We start from the raw sequence: 18,417 nt of genomic DNA, 5'->3' as shown, positions 1-18,417 counted from the left end.
TCTTGTGTATACACCCTGAAGTGGAATTGCATATCATGTGCTCATTTTTAAACCAAGGCAGATAATAACTGTGCATAATTAATTAAACCAATAGGCAAAGAAATAAACATGGTATTACCAAACAGCTGGATATAAGCAAGGACCATCAGGGAATATGAACAAATAAAATACCTGAAATTTTAAGGGAAGGCATTTAGCAGTTAAGTTAATGCTTTCTCATGATCCACAAATAAAAGTTACAAAAGTAGAAGGCAGAAGGAATTACTTCTGTTACCTACAATCCAAGTCCATTAAATTCATTTCTGTAAGCTTTTAGGTGCTTATAGTTATGTTGAATATTTGCAATGCAATTCTCATAAAGGCATAAAGCAAACCATTCTTAAAACAGACAAAGTTTGTCTTACAGGTTTCTAATGCAGACCAGTATCTACCTCTAAAACTGAGTTGGCACAATTGAAATGTTATTCCCACATAACTTAACTCATTGGGTCAGAGGAAAATATCATGGCCAGAGGTAACTTGGCACAGAACTGAATTTATCTAATAAATTCAGATGATGTATTATCCTCAAAAATCCCTTTATGACCTGTGAGCAGGAAGAATATAATCCTTTTTCTGATAAGAAAATATGACAGCACTAAATATGGCAAATGATGGTTCATTATATCCTATCAAACATTCCTCTAGTCTGTCATTTAAAAAGTTGCTTCAAATAGACTTATCCTTTACTTATTTAAAGATTTTACAAGGTGCATATGCATCATACTCTCCTCAGAAAAGCTGTGTGGCACATTAGTGGTGTGACATGGAAAACTTTTAATTCCAGGAAGGCTAAACTCAAAGGCCTATGGGGGCCACATTGGTAATGTAAATAATAGAGACAGATATATATATAAATCTTGGGACAAGCCTTTGATTCCACAGGTAAATTCTCTCTCTCCAGTTTTCTTAAAATGAACAATGCTCTTGGTCTTTTTGTCCCCCATTTTTGACTGACTAAGTGGATGCAAGAAATGTTTCAATTTTTCTTTTCAGAAAAGCAATAGCAATAACAGTAAAATAGAAACTAATATTCTGTGTCAGTGGAGGGGGGAGGTTATACAATAGAGAGCGGTAAGAACTGTGGTGAACGGGTTGAGGAAACTATCAGGTCCAGCCACTTGTTTCCTTGAGGGAGTGTAAAAATGTAGGCCCCAGGAGGTCAAACTTCATTTTTCAAGATAAGCCCAGGAACTGCATTTATATATGAAATCTTCCAATTTTTAGATGTTGGAAACTATTTTAAAAATTAAACATTATATGGAAAAAATTGTATTCCTTGAACCACCAATTTTTATTCTCTGTTGTAAACTAATATTAATTGAAGGAATATGATATCTAAAACCAGATAAGCTAAAATCAAGACTAAAGATGTATTTGATTAGTATTTCACAATTATCTTTAGATTAAAAAGTTAATTAAGCAATCAGAAGTAGAAAAAGAAGGAATGAAATTAAGAAAAGAAAGACAAAGAAGCTGACATTACATACTTCTTCCAGACAATAGGAGATGAGAAGAGTTTATTGCTTGAGTTATCATGGAGGTTAATGAAAACATTTACCAAAAATTCAGAACTATGAAGGGTAAATATATTATTCAATGAGAAAAATGGGGACACTATGGTTGACCTCCAAGAGCCTTCCTAAAATAAGAATGGCTCTCAGTTTTTACATGCCATGAGTGGTGTAAATATTACTTTCTTTTGTTGTACAAGGATTCCTTTTATAAGCTCTTGTATAATGACCACAGTCTCCTTTTTGTCAAGGAGTGATGATCCACATTTCATGGATCAGGAAATCAAGAACATAAACGATGTTACAGAAAAAGGACTAGAAATAAGTAACCTTTTATTCATGCAAATCTCAGTTATAAGTTCACATAGTGAAGCCAGAAATGTCAACCGGATGTCTAGATTACAGAAAGTCAGCACTAGTCTTTGCTGAGCTTTGAATACTATTTTTTAAAATCCTATTAATACAAAAGACTCAGGACACCTTTTACCTTAATTTATAAAGTTTTATCTGCTAATACATGAACAGTGTTTACAAGAGAAAAGAAACCTATTTTTCATTCGACTCTGAAAAAAAATTCACTAGTTCGAAAATCTCATTGTCAAAATTACACAGCAAGCATAGAAAAACATAATTTCCTACTGCAGGATTTTTCTTGGAATTAAATATTTTAATTTTAATGCAATCACCAATATGAGATTGAATGACAATATATTTGCTTGTGGGTAATATAAATTCAGACCACACCAACTGAGAACAAAATTAGATTGCCTTCATTCTTATTTAAGGGCTGTCTGACAAAAACATAGTCTCACTCTGAATACTCTCTATTAAATTCTCAAAATAAATATGACTGAATACAAAGCATCCTTGTTCTCCCATTGAGACAGTACATTTTCATGCACTGGAAACAGAAATGATTTGGCAGAAGGCATGAGGGCAGGGTGTTACCTTATTTTTTTTTCACTTTTAACATCTTTATTGGAGTATAATTGCTTTACAATGGTGTGTTAGTTTCTGCTTTATAACAAAGTGAATCAGCTATATGTATACATATATCCCCATATCCCCTCCTGCTTGAGCCTCCCTCCCGCCCTCCCTATCCCAACCCTCTAGGTCTTCAAAAACCATCGAGCTGATTTCCCTGTGTTATGAAGCTGCTTTCCACTGGCTATCCATTTTACATTTGGTAGTGTATATATGTCCATGCCACTCTCTCACTTTGTCCCAGATTACCCTTCCCCCTCCCCATGTCCTCAAGTCCATTCGCTATGTCTGCGTCTCTATTCTTGTCCTGCCCCTAGGTTCCTCAGACCATTTATTTTAGATTCCATACACACGTGTTAGCATACAGTATTTGTTTCTGTCTTACTTCACTCTATATGACAGACTCTAGGTCCATCCATCTCAGAAGAAATAACTCAATTTGACTTCTTCTTATGGCAGAGTAATATTCCAATGTATATATGTGCCAAAACTTCTTTATCCATTCATCTGTCGATGGACACTTAGGTTACTTCCACGTTCTGGATATTGTAAATAGTGCTGCGAGGAACATTGTGGTACATGACTCTTTTTGAATTATGGTTTACTCAGGGTATATGCCCAATACTGGGATTGATGGGTCATATGGTAATTCTATTTTTAGTTTTTTTTGTTTGTTTGTTTGGTTTTTTTTGCAGTACACAGGCCTCTCACTGTTGTGGCCTCTCCCATTGCAGAGTACAGGCTCCGGACGCGCAGGCTCAGCGGCCATGGCTCACGGGCCCAGCCGCTCTGTGGCATGTGGGATCTTCCCGGACTGGGGCACGAACCCGCATCCCCTGCATCGGCAGGCGGACTCTCAACCACTGCGCCGCCAGGGAAGCCCTATTTTTAGTTTTTTAAGGAACCTCCATACTGTTATCCATAGGGGCTGAATCATTTCCCACCAACAGTGTGGGAGGGTTCCCTTTTCTCCACACCCTCTCCAGCATTTGTTGTTTCTAGAGTTTTTGATAATGGCCATTATGACCAGTGCGAGGTGATACCTCATTGTGGTTTTGATTTGCATTTCTCTAATGATTAGTGATGTTCAGCATCCTTTCATGTGTTTGTTGGTAATCTGTATATCTTCTTTGGAGAAATGTCGATTTAGGTCTTCTGCCCATTTTTGGATAGGGTTGTTTGCTTTTCTTATATTGAGCTGCATGAGCTGCTTGTATATTGTGGAGATTAATCCTTTGTCAGTTGCTTCGTTTTGCAAATATTTTCTCCCATTCTGAGGTTTGTTTTTTCATCTTGTTTATGATTTTCTTTGCTGTGAAAAAGCTTTTAAGTTTCATTAGGTCCTATTTGTTTATTTTTGGTTTTATTTCCATTTCTCTAGGAGATGGGTCAAAAATGATCTTGCTGTGAGGTATGTCATAGAGTGTTCTTCCTATGTTTTCCTCTAAGAGTTTTATAGTGTTTGGCCTTACATTTAGGTATTTAATCCATTTTGAGTTTATTGGTGTGTATGGTGTTAGGGAGTATTCCAATTTCATTCTTTTACAGGTAGCTGTCCAGTTTTCCTAGCACCACTTATTGAAGAGACTGCTTTTTCTCCATTGTATACTCTTGCCTCCTTTACCAAAGATAAGGTGACCATATGTGCATTGGTTTATCTCTGGGCTTTCTATCCTGTTCCATTAATCTATATTTCTGTTTTTGTGCCAGTACCATACTGCCTTGATTACTGTAGCTTTGTAGTATAGTCTGAAGTCAGGGAGCTTGATCCTCCAGCTCCATTTTGCTTTCTCAAGAATGCTTTGGCTCTTTGGGGTCTTTTGTGTTTCCATACAAATTGTGAAAATTTTTCTTCTAGTTCTGTGAAAATGCCGTTGGTAGTTTGATAGGGATCGCTTTAAATCTATAGATTGTTTTGTGTAGTATAGTCATTTTCACAATGTTGATTCTTCCAATCCAAGAACATGGTATATCTCTCCATCTGTATGTATCATCTTTAATTTCTTTCGTCAGTGTCTTATACTTTTCTGCATACAGATCTTTTTTCTCCCTAGGTAGGTTTATTCCTAGGTATTTTATTCTTTTTGTTGCAATGGTAAATGGGAGTGTTTCCTTAACTTCTGTTTCTGAACTTTCGTTGTTAGTGTATAGGAATGCAAGAGATTTCTGTGCATTAATTTTGTATCCTGCTACTTTACCAAATTCATTGATTAGTTCTAGTAGTTTTCTGGTAGCATCTTTAGGACTCTCTATGTATAGTATCATGTCATCTGCAAACAGTGACAGTTTTACTCCTTCTTTTATGATTTGGATTCCTTTTATTTCTTTTTCTTCTCTGATTGCTGTGGCTAAAACTTCCAAAACTATGTTGAATAATAGTGGTGAGAGTGCGCAACCTGGTCTTGTTCTGGATCTTAGTGGAAATGGTTTCAATTTTTCACCATTGAGAACGATGTTGGCTGTGGGTTTGTCATATATGGACTTTATTATGTTGAGGTAAGTTCCCTCTATGCCAACTTTCTGGAGAGTTTTTATCATAAATGAGCATTGAATTTTGTCAAGAACTTTTTCTGCATCTATTGAGATGATCATATGGTTTTTATCCTTCAATTTGCTAATATAGTGTATTATGTTGATTGATTTGTGTATATTGAAGAATCCTTGCATTCCTGGGATAAAACCCACTTGATCATGGTGTATGATCCTTTTAATGTGCTATTGGATTCTGTTTGCCAGTATTTTGTTGAGGATTTTTGCATCTATATTCATCAGTGATATTGGCCTGTAGTTTACTTTTTGGGGGACATCTTTGGTTTTGGTATCATGGAGATGGTGGCTTCATAGAATGTATTTGGGAATGTCCCTCCCTCTGTTGTATTTTGGAAGAGTTTGAGAATGATAGCTGTTAGGTCTTCTCAAAATGTTTGATGGAATTCACCTGTGAAGCCATGTGGTCCTGGGCTTTTGTTTGTTGGAAGATTTTTAATCACAGTTTCCATTTCAGTGTTTGTGATTGGTCTGTTCATATTTTCTATTTCTTCCTGGTTCAGTCTTGGAAGATTGTACTGTTCTAAGAATTTTTCCATTTCTTCCAGGTTGTCTGTTTTATTGGCATATAGTTGCTTATAGTTATCTCTCATGATCCTTTGTATTTCTGCAGTGTCAGTTGTTACTTCTCCTTTTCATTTTGAATTCTGTTCGTTTGAGTCATCTCTCTTTTTTTCTTGATGAGTCTGCTAATGGTTTATCAATTTTATCTTCTCAAAGAACCAGGTTTTAGTTTTATTGATCTTTGCTATTGTTTCCTTCTTTTTTTCATTTATTTCTAATCTGATCTTTATGATTTCTTTCCTTCTGTGAACTTTGGGGGTTTTTTTTGTTGTTGTTCTTTTGTCTCTGATTGCTTTAGGTGTAACGTTAAGTTTTTTATTTAAGATGTTTCTTGAGGTAGGATTGTATTGCTATAATCTTCCCTCTTAGAACTGCTTTTTCTGCATCCCATCGGTTGTGGGTCATAGCGTTTTCATTGCCATTTGTCTCTAGGTATTTTTTGATTTCCTCTTTGATATCTTCAGTGATGTCTTGGTTATTTAGTAATGTATTGGTTAGGCTTCATGTGTTTGTATTTTTACAGTGTTTTTACTGTAATTGATATCTAGTCTCATAACATTGTGTTCAGAAAAGATACGTGATAGGATTTCAATTTTCTTAAATTTACTGAGGCTTGATTTGTGACCCAAGATATGATCTATCCTGGAGAATGTTCCATGTGCACTTGAGAAGAAAGTGTGTTCTGTTGTTTTTGGATGAAATGTCCTATAAATATCAATTAAGTACATCTGGTCTAATGTGTCATTTAAAGCTTGTGTTTCCTTATATATTTCCATTTTGGATGATCTGTCCATTGGTGAAAGTGAGGTCTTAAAGTCCCCTACTATGATTGTGTTACTGTCAATTTCCCCTTTTATGGCTGTTAGCATTTGCCTTATGTATTTAGGTGCTCCTATGTTGGTTGCATAAATATTTACAGTTGTTATATCTTCTTCTTGGATGACCTGTTGATCATTATTTAGTATTCTTCTTTGTCTCTTGTCTTTATTTTAAAGTCTATTTTGTCTGATATGAGAATTGTTACTCCAGCTTTCTTTTGATTTCCATTTGCCTGGAATATCTTTTTCCATCCCCTCACTTTCTGTGTGTATGTGTCCCTATGTCTTAAGTGAGTCTCTTGTAGACAGCATACATATGGTTTTGTTTTTGTATCCATTCAGTGAGCCTGTGTCTTTTGGCTGGAGCATTTAATCCATTTACATTTAAGGTAGTTATCGATATGTATGTTCCTATTACCACTTTTTAATTGTTTTGGGTTTGTTATCGTAGGTCTTTTCCTTCCCTTGTGTTTCCTGCCTAAAGAAGTTCCTTTAGCATTTGCTGTAAAGTTGATTTGGTGGTACTGAATTCTCTTAACTTTTGCTTGTCTGTAAAGTTTTTAATTTTTCTTTCGAATCTGAATGAGATCCTTGCTGGGTAGGGTAACCTTGGTTGTAGGCTTTTCCCTTTCATCACTTTAAATATGTCCTGCCACTCTCTTCTGGCTTGCAGAATTTCTGCTGAAACATCAGCTGTTAACCTTATGGGGGTTTCCTTGTATTTTATTTGTTTCTTTTCCCTGCTGCTTTTAATATTTTTTCTTTGTATTTAATTTTTGATAGTTTGATTAATATGTGTCTTGGTGTGTTTCTCTTTGGATTTATCCTGTATCAGGCTCTCTGTGCTTCCTGGACTTGATTGACTATTTCCTTTCCCATATTAAAGAAGTTTTCAACTATAATCTCTTCAAATATTTTCTCAGTCCCTTTCTTTTCATCTTCTTCTTCTGGGACCCCTATGATTCGAATGTTGGTGCATTTAATGTTGTCCCAGAAGTCTCTGACACTGTCCTCGATTATTTTCATTCTTTTTTCTTTATTCTGCTCTGCTGCAGTTATTTCCACTATTCTCTCTTCCAGGTCACTTATCTGTTCTTCTGCCTCAGTTATTCTGCTATTGATTCCTTCTAGAATATTTTTTAATTCATTTATTGTGTTGTTCATCTTTGTTTGTTTGCTCTTTAGTTCTTCTAGGTCCTTGTTAAACGTTTCTTGTGTTTTCTCCATTCTATTTCCGAGATTTTGGATCATCTTTACTATCATTACTCTGAATTCTTTTTCAGGTAGACTGCCTATTTCCTCTTCATTTGTTTGGTCTGGTGGGTTTTTACCTTGCTACTTCATCTGCTGTGCTTTTCTCTGTCTTCTCATTTTGTTTAACTTACTGTGTTGGGGGTCTCCTTTCGCAGGCTGCATGTTCATAGTTCCCGTTATTCTTGGTGTATGCCCCCAGTGGGTGAGGTTGGTTCAGTGGCTTGTGTGGGCTTCCTGATGGAGGGGACTGGTGCCTATGTTCTGGTGGTTAAGGATTGTTCTCTTCCTTCTGCTGGGCAGGACCATGTCCAGGGTTTTTTTGGGGGGTGTCCATGAACTTAGTTTGACTTTAGGCAGCCTGTCTGTTAATGGGTGTGGTTGTGTTCCTGTCTTGCTAGTTGCTTGGCATGGGCATCCAGCACTGGAGCTTACTGGCCATTGGGTGGTGCTGGGTCTTAGTGTTGAGATGGATATATATGGGAGAGCTGTCACTGATTGATATTACATGGGGCCGGCTGTTTTCTTGTGGCCCAGTATCCTAGACTCAGCCCTCCCACCTTGGAGGCTCAGGCCCAACACCAGCCAGAGCACCAAAACCCTGCCAGCTGCACGTCTTGGAAGAAAAGGAAGAAAAGAAAAAGAAAACTGAACAGATAGAACCCCAAACCAAATGGTAAAAGCAAAACTAAACAGACAAAATCACACAAAGAAACATACACACAAACACTCACAAAAAGAGAAAAAGGTAAAGAAATTAAAAATTTGAAAAATTAAAAATTTGAAAAATTAAAACAAAATTTTAAAAGTTAAAAAAATATTAATAAAAGAAGAGGACGATAGCAATGAGACCAATAAACAAATCCACCAGTGATAGCAAGCACTAAAAACTAAACTAAGATAAACTTAAAACTAAAAACAATTCAGACACAGAAAGCAAACCCCAAGTCTACATTTGCTCCCAAAGTCTGCTGCCTCAATTTTGGGAACATTCTTTGTCTATTCAGGTATTCCACAGATGCAGGGTTTATCAAGTTGACTGTGAGTATTTAATCCACTGCTCCTGAGGTTGCATGGAAAAATTTCCCTTTCTTTTCTTTGTTCGCACATCTCCTGGGGTTCAGCTTGGATTTTGGTTCCACCTCTGAGTGTAGGCCACGCTCAGGCATCTGTTCCCTGCCCAGACAGGAGGGGGTTAAAGCAGTGGCTCATTAGGTCTTTCTTGCTCACTCAGGCCGGGGAGAGGGAAGGGTATGGTAGTCATAATTGGAATACAGGGTGAGCCTGCAGCAGCAGAGGCCAACATGACATTGCAACAGCCTGAAGTGTGCCATGTTGTTTCCCGGGGAAGTTGTCCCTAGATCACAGGACCCTGGCAGTGGCGTGCTGTACAGGCTCCCAGGGGGGTGTGGGTAGTGACCTGCACTTGCACACAGGATTCTTGCTGGCAATGGTGGCAGCATTAGCAGTCCATGCCCATCTGGGATCCAAGCTGATAGCTGTGGCTCAGGCCCGTCTCTGGACCTCACTTAGTCAGTGCTTTGCCATCTGTGGGCACACAGAGCAGGAATCCCCTCTCCTTGTGTACCTGGAAACAATGGTCTCTTGCCTCTCTGGCAGGTCCAGACTTTTTCCTGGGCTCCCTCTGGGCTAGGTGTGGTGCACTAGCCCCTTTCAGGCAGTCTTCTCACAGCCAGCCGTAGTCCTCTCCCTGAGGTCTGACCTCCGAAGCCCGAGCCTCAGCTCCCAGCCCTCACCCGCCCCACTGGGTGAGCAGATCAGCATCTCAGGTTCATGAGTGCTGGTTGGCACCGATCCTCTGTGCGGGAATCTCTCCACTTTTCCCTCTGCAGCCCTGTTGCTGCGCTCTCCCCCATGGCTCTGAAGCTTCACTCCCGCACTCCCCATCCTCACCAGTGAAGGTGGTTCTAGTGTGTGGAAAACTTTCCTCCTTCACAGCTCCCTCCCAGAGGTGCAGGTCCCGTCCCTATTCTTTTGTCTCTGTTTTTTTTTTTTCCCCTACCCAGGTATATGGGGATTTTCTTGCCTTTTTGGACGTCTGAGTTCTTCTGCCAGCGTTCAGTAGGTGTTCTGTAGGAGTTCTTCCACATGCAGATGTATTTTTGATGTATTTGTGGGAAGGAAGGTGATCTCCACATCTTACTCCTCTTCCATCTTGAAGGTCTCCCCCCAGGGTGTTACTTCATAGTGAAGAGGTAAATGTCCACAATGAAAAGGCAATAGACTTTTTACTTGAAATATGAACTTATACATTGAGCACTAAACAGAGAATTCCAATTTGATTACCTTCTAGCACAGTAGTGCCCAAAGTTGCTCACTCTGCACTCAGAGGAGCAAAACTACATAGGGCTTTTATCTCTGTATAACTTGTGTGGCTGTCCTCATTGGCTCCTACTGCACCTGGCTTTGCTTAGTCCAGCACCCTCCATCTGTCCCCTTGAGACTATACAGTATCTCAGGGTGGCATTTCCCTCAATCCAACTATTCTCCCTCATGAGGTTTTGGTTATATGGGTGTTTGTAGGGTGTTGTTTGTAGGCCAGGGTCAGTGGTGGCTTACTTGAGCCTGTGGCACCAGGTTGCTGTCTGCACTGGTGACTGCTGAAGTGTGATAGATGTTGGCTGTGACCTTTTTCTTTGTCTCCACCCTTTGCATCAATGCAGTGTTTTCATAGATAGTTAATTACATCTTTATTACTACATGCACAATGTAATATTTTATCATATGTACATATGAATGGAAAGTAATAACAAAAGAAATAGATATTGCTTAGCAGCAAAAATCCTGCTGACAGAATTTTTATGAAGATCAGATGAACTATAGAAAGTATCTGGCACATACTAGGCCTTTAAGAAATGTTAGTCCCAGAGTCCTCCCTTCCATAAATGAGGAGATTCTGATGTAAAATAAATAGCATAACTATAATAAAGGGCATATGTATATTTATCCACAAGACATGAAATGTACACACATTTAAGGGCTGTGGTGCTATTTTGTTGTTTTTGTTGTTGTATATGTTTCCTGATGGAGTTTGGAAGAGGATAGAATATTTGTGCCATGTCTTTTTATTATTTAATGAGTTATCCTATCTGATTCTTTACTCTTCAGTTTAACACCAGAAACACACACACACTGACTCCACTCACGTAGAAAGGAATTGTAGTCATCTTTCTCCAAGTGAACCCGTCCTGTAGGTAGTTGGAAATGAGAATCCGGGGATCAGAGAGAAGAGTGGGATGGACAAAAGGACTCAAGCTAACAGTGCCCTACGTAGGTGTGCTGAATAAGTTAATTGTTGTGAAAGACTCAGTTTTGTGAATCATTACCAACAAGTGAAACTGTACATACACTTTCAGTTTCATATATATATGAAAAATTCATATATGTATGAAATTTTCAAGTATATTTAGGACTATTAATTGCACATCGTCTTTGTTTCTCTTTGCAAAAATTGATACATTTTCTTTGTAGTAAAGGTAACCTATTGAGATGATCTCCACCTGCTGGTCAGAACCAGAACGACATCTCTCAATATCTCTGGGAGGCGGCTAGGTAAAGATTCTGGGAGGGAGGGGTCTCTGGCCTGACCCACCAACCAGGGCTTGCTGGAAGCTTGAATGGCACAGACAGGCCTTACAGTATCAGATGCTGCCTGGTTCTCTTGAGCTCTGCACAGGATGTTCCACCCCTACCTCATGTAGAGAAAGCAGCCAGAGTGAGGGTCTCTGGGGGAATGTATATCTGTGTGTCCGTGGCTATTTTTGGTTATATCCTTTTAGACACAATGCTTTATATATGTATTTACACATACACATAGGTGTATTATCAACAACAATTGGGATTATATTGTTCATACATCATGTAATCCTTTTTTTTTAATTCAACAATTAACTGTGAATTCCTTTTCAGACCAGGAGATTTATATGAAATGTTTCTGAGATTGGATTATAACAAGTCTTTTTCCTGTTTTCAAAAGTGTATCTCATTCATTTTACTCAATTATAAAACTAATGTATGTTTGTAATTGGTAGAAATCAAAAGATAAAGATATGTATATGTAGAAAATGAAATGATCCTGTATCTACCTCATTTCCCTCTGCTGAGATACCCTTTGTCAGTAGTGTGGAACACATTCTGCAGATGCTTTTCTCAAATATATATGTATACAATACATGCAGATGTACAAGATGTATGAGCAGATGTACACATATTTTTTGTGTGTGGGAATGGGATTACAGCAAACATTATCACGCAATTTACCTTTTTTTAGCTAAGGATAAAATTACCAAAACTTTAATTTGTATATTTATTGTTGGTATCTTTCCATAAGCTTAATCACAATCCTATAGTTTTCATTTACTTATCTGTATCCTAGTTCAAGAGGGTTCCTGGCATATAAAGTGTTTTCTGAGGTGTATGTGGATAATTTCCTTTCCAATTTTTCATACATTTTTTTTTCTTTTTGCGGTACGCGGGCCTCTCACTGTTGTGGCTTCTCCTGCTGCGGAGCACAGGCTCCAGACGCGCAGGCTCAGCGGCCATGGCTCACGGGCCCAGCGGCTCCGCGGCATGTGGGATCTTCCCAGACCGGGGCACGAACCCGTATCCCCTGCATCGGCAGGCGGACTCTCAACCACTGCGCCACCAGGGAAGCCCTTTCATACATCTTTTAATCTTTCAATATCATTGATTTTTATAATGAAGAAATCAGTACAGTTCATTGTTAATGTTTTGAAGGAGTGTTTTGAAATGTTTTTATTGCTGAATTAAGGAATTAATCATGATTTTGTTTTACATAGTTTCATAACCTCCATTCAAAGTAGAATTTGCTCATTTTGCCAGATGATTATTTTTTCCATTGGAAAATAAAAGTAAAATTGGAGGTCAGTGCCATCTGGTGACCAAATCCAAAATTGCAGCTTGGCATCATTTTTTAGCAATAGGCCTACAAGAGAGACAGGGAAAGAGGACTTTTTCTTTCTTTCTTCTTTTTCTTTTAAATAAATTTATTTATTTTTGGCTGTGTTGGATCTTCATTGCGCACGGGCTTTCTCTAGTTGCAGTAAGCAGGGGCTACTTTTAGTTGCGGTGCACGGGCTTCTCATTGCGGTGGTTTCTCTTCTTGTGGAGCACAGGCTCTAGACGTGTGGCCTTCAGTAGTTTTGGCACACAAGCTCAGTAGTTGTGCCACACGGGCTTAGTTGCTCCACGGCATGTAGAATCTTCCAGGACCAGCGCTCGAACTCGTGTCCCCTGCATTGGCAGGCGGGTTCCTAACCACTGCGCCACCAGGCAAGTCCCAGGTCTTTCTCTGTGAAAGCACACTGGAGGAAACTTTCTGGGATTTATATGGCAAAGGAAATGTTAAATGGTGATGCAGACAGAACCCATGGATATTAACTTCTTTGACAGGAAGTTTTCTTTGGCCCTTCTCTCAAATTAAAAAAGTGCATGTATGTGTGTAGTTATAAATCTGTGTAACTTTTTAACTTTACAATATATTTAACATATTTTAATGTCCTAAATATATATTTTTCAGCATCACTTTTTAAATTTTTTATTGGAGTATAATTGATTTACAATGTTGTGTTCGTTTCAGGTATACAGCAAAGTGAATCGGTTATACATATACATATATCCACTCTTTTTAAGATTCTTTTCCCATATAGGTCATTACAGAGTACTGAGTTCTCTGTGCTATAGAGTAGGTCATTATTAGCTATCTATTTTATATATAATAGTGTGTATATGCCAATCCCAATCTCCCAGTTTATCCCTCCACCACCCCCTTCCGCCTGGTAACCATAAGTTTGTTTTCTACAACTGTGCCTCTATTTCTGTTTTGTAAATAATTTCATTTGTACCATGTTTTTTATACTCCACATATAAGAAATATCATACGATATTTGTCTTTCCCTGTCTGACTTCACTTAGTATGACAATCTCTAGGTCTATCCACGTTGCTGCAAATGGCATTATTCCGTTCTTTTTTATGGCTGGGCAATATTCCACTGTATATATGTACATCTTCTTTATCCACTCCTCTGAGCATTACTTTTTTTTTAATCTTTATTGAAGTATAATTGCTTTACAATGGTGTGTCAGTTACTGCTTTATAACAAAGTGAATCAGTAATACATATACATATGTTCCCATATCTCTTCCCTCTTGCATCTCCCTTCCTCCCACACGCTCTATCCCACCCTTCTAGGTGGTCACAAAGCACCGAGCTGATCTCCCTGTGCTATGCGGCTGTTTCCCACTAGCATTCTATTTTACGTTTTGTACTGTATATATGTCCATGCCACTCTCTCACTTTGTCCCAGCTTACCCTTCCCCCTTCCCATATCCTCAAGTCCATTCTCTAGTAGGTCTGTGTCTTTATTCCTGTCTTACCCCTAGATTCTTCATGACATTTTTTTCTTAGATTCCATATACATGTGTTAGCATATGGTATTTTTCTTTCTCTTTCTGACTTACTTCACTCTGTATGACAGACTCTAGGTCCATCCACCTCACTACAAACAACTCAATTTCATTTCTTTTTATGGCTAACATTCCATTGTATATATGTGCCACATCTTCTTTATCCATTCGCCTGATGATGGACACTTAGGTAGTTTCCATCTCCTGGCTATTGTAAATACAGCTGCAATGAACATTTTGGTACATGACACTTTTTGTATTATGGTTTTCTCAGGGCGTATGCCCAGTACTGGGATTGCTGGGTCATATGGTAGTTCTATTTGTAGTTTTTTAAGGAACCTCCAGACTGTTCTCCATAGTGGCTGTAACAATTCACATTCCCACCAGCAGTGCAAAAGTGTTCCCTTTTCTCCACACCCTCTCCAGCATTTATTATTTCTAGATTTTTTGATGATGGCCATTCTGACCGGTGTGAGATAATATCTCACTGTAGCTTTGATTTGCATTTCTCTAATGATTAATGATGTTGAGCATTCTTTCATGTGTTTGTTGGCAGTCTGTATATCTTCTTTGGAGAAATCTCTATTTACGTCTTCTGCCCATTTTTGGATTGGGTTGTTTGATTTTTTTTTGTAATTGAGCTGCATGAGCTGCTTGTAAATTTTGGAGATTAATCCTTTGTCAGTTGCTTCATTTGAAAATATTTTCTCCCTTTCTGTGGGTTGTCTTTTGGTCTTGTTTATGGTTTCCTTTGTTGTGCAAAAGCTTTGAAGTTTCATTAGGTCCCATTTGTTTATTTTTGTTTTTATTTCCATTTCTCTAGGAGGTGGGTCAAAAAGGATCTTGCTGTGATTTATGTCATAGAGTGTTCTGCCTATGTTTTCCTCTAAGAGTTTGATAGTGTTTGGCCTTATATTTAGGTCTTTAATCCATTTTGAGCTTATTTTTGTGTATGGTGTTAGGGAGTGTTCTAATCTCATACTTTTACATGTAGCTGTCCAGTTTTCCCAGCACCACTTATTGAAGACGCTGTCCTTTCTGCACTGTATATTCCTGCCTCCTTTATCAAAGATAAGGTCACCATATGTGCATGGGTTTATCTCTGGGCTTTCTATCCTGTTCCATTGATCTATATTTCTGTTTTTGTGCCAGTACCATACTGTATTGATTACTGTAGCTTTGTAGTATAGTATGAAGACAGGGAGCCTGATTCCTCCAGCTCCGCTTTTCGTTCTCAAGATTGCTTTGGCTATTCGGGATCTTTTGGGTTTCCATACAAATTGTAAATTTTTTTGTTCTAGTTTTGTGAAAAATGCCAGTGGTTGTTTGATAGGGCTTGCATTGAATCTGTAGATTGCTTTGAGTAGTAGAGTCATTTTCACAATGTTGATTCTTCCAATCCAAGAACATGGTATATCTCTCCATCTATTTGTATCATCTTTAATTTCTTTCATCAGTGCCTTATAATTTTCTGCATACAGGTCTTTTGTCTCCTTAGGTAGGTTTATTCCTAGATATTTTATTCTTTTTGTTGCAGTGGTAAATGGGAGTGTTTTCTTGATTTCACTTTCAGATTTTTCATCATTGGTGTATAGGAATGCCAGAGATTTCTGTGCATTAATTTTGTATCCTGCTACTTTACCAAATTCATTGATTAGCTCTAGTAGATTTCTGGTAGCATCTTTAGGATTCTCTATGTATAGTATTATGACATCTGCAAACAGTGACAGCTTTACTTCTTCTTTTCCGATTTGGATTCATTTTATTTCCTTTTCTTCTCTGATTGCTGTGGCTAAAGCTTCCAAAACTAAGTTGAATAAGAGTGGTGAGAGTGGGCAACCTTGTCTTGTTCCTGATCTTAGTGGAAATGCTCTCAGTTTTTCACCATTGAGGACGATGTTGGCTGTGGGTTTGTCATATGGCCTTTATTATGTTGAGGAAAGTTCCCTCTATGCCTACTTTCTGGAGGGTTTTTATTATAAATGGGTGTTGAAGTTTGTCGAAAGATTTCTCTGCATCTATTGAGATGACCATATAGTTTTTCTCCATCAGTTTGTTAATATGGTGTATCACATTGAGTGATTTTCATATATTGAAGAATCCTTGCATTCCTGGAATAAACCCTACTTGATCATGGTGTTTGATTCTTTTAATATGCTCTTGGATTCTGTTTGCTAGTATTTTGTTGAGGATTTTTGCATCTATGTGTATCAGTGATATTGGCCTGAAGTTTTCTTTCTTTGTGACATCCTTGTCTGGTTGTGGTATCAGGGTGATGGTGGCCTCGTAGAATGAGTTTGGGAGTGTTCCTCCCTCTGCTATATTATGGAAGAGTTTGAGAAGGATAGGTGTTACGCTTCTCTAAATATTTGATAGAATTCTCCTGTGAAGCCATCTGGTCCTGCATTTTTATTTGTTGGAAGATTTTTAATCACAGTTTCAATTTCAGTGCTTGTGATTGGTCTGTTCATATTTTTTATTTCTTCCTGATTCAGTCTTGGCAGGTTGTGCATTTCGAAGAATTTGTCCATTTCCTCCAGGTTGTCTATTTCATTGGCATAGAGTTGCTTGTAGTAATCTCTCATGATCTTTTGTATTTCTGCAGTGTCAGTTGTTACTTCTCCTTTTTCATTTCTAATTCTATTGATTTGAGTCTTCTCCCTTTTTTTCTTCATGGGTCTGGCTAATGGTTTATGAATTTTGTTTATCTTCTCAAAGAACCAGCTTTTAGCTTTATTGATCTTTGCTATCATTTCCTTTATTTCTTTTTCATTTATTTCTGATCTGATCTTTATGATTTCTTTCCTTCTGCTAACTTTGGGTTTTTTTTGTTCTTCTTTCTCTAATTGCTTGAGGTGCAAGGTTAGGTTGTTTATTCGAGATGTTTCCTGTTTCTTAAGGTAGGATTATATTGCTGTAAACTTCCCTCTTAGAACTGATTTTGCTGCATCCAATAGGTTTTGGGTCGTCGTGTCTCCATTGTCATTTGTTTCCAGGTATTTTTTTATTTCCTCTTTGATTTCTTCAGTGATCACTTCGTTATTAAGTACTGTATTGTTTAGCCTCCACGTGTTTGTATTTTTTACAGATCTTTTCCTGTAATTGATATCTCGTCTCATAGTGTTGTGGTCAGAAAAGATACTTGATACGATTTCAATTTTCTTAAATTTACCAAGGTTAGGTTTATGACCCAAGATATGATCTATCCTGGAGTATGTTCCATGAGCACTTGAGAAAAATGTGTATTCTGTTGTTTTTGGATGGCATGTCCTATAAATATCAATTAAGTCCATCTTGTTTAATGTATCATTTAAAGCTTGTGTTTCCTTATTTATTTCCATTTTGGATGATCTGTCCATTGGTGAAAGTGGGGTGTTAAAGTCCCCTACTATGAATGTGTTACTGTCAATTTCTCCTGTTATAGCTGTTAGTATTTGCCTTATGTATTGAGTTGCTCTTATGTTGGGTGCATAAATATTTACAATTGTTATATCTTCTTCTTGGATCAATTCCTTGATCATTATGTAGTGTCCTTCTTTGTCTCTTGTAATAGTCTTTATTTAAAGCCTATTTTGTCTGATATGAGAATTGCTACTCCAGCTTTCTTTTGGTTTCCATTTGCATGGAATATCTTTTTCCATCCCCTTACTTTCAGGCTTTATGTTTCTCTAGGTCTGAAGTGGGTCTCTTGTAGACAGCATATATATGGGTCTTGTTTTTGCATCCATTCAGCCAGTCTGTGTCTTTTGGTGGGAGCATTTAATCCATTTACATTGAAGGTTATTATCGACATGTATGTTCCTATTCCCATTTTCTTAAGTGTTTTGGGTTCGTTATTGTAGGTCTTTTCTTTCTGTTGTGTTTCTTGCCTAGAGAAGTTCCTTTAGCATTTGTTGTAAAGCTGGTTTTGTGGTGCTGAATTCTCTCAGCTTTTGCTTTCTGTAAAGGTTTTAATTTCTCCATCAAATCTGAATGAGATCCTTGCTGGGTAGAGTAATCTTGGTTGCAGGTTTTTCTCCTTCAACACTTTCAATATGTCCTGCCAGTCCCTTCTGGCTTGCAGAGTTTCTGCTGAAAGATCAGCTGTTAACCTTATGGGGATTCCCTTGTGTGTTATTTTTCCCTTGCTGCTTTTAATGTTTTCTTTGTATTTAATTTTTGACAGTTTGATTAATATGTGTCTTGGTGTATTTCTCCTTGGATTTATCCTGTATGGGACTCTCTTTGCTTCCTGGACTTAATTAACTATTTCC

Source organism: Globicephala melas, chromosome X (assembly GCF_963455315.2).
Source record: "Globicephala melas chromosome X, mGloMel1.2, whole genome shotgun sequence".
Lineage (NCBI taxonomy): Eukaryota > Metazoa > Chordata > Mammalia > Artiodactyla > Delphinidae > Globicephala > Globicephala melas.
This window is presented reverse-complemented; position numbering follows the sequence as displayed.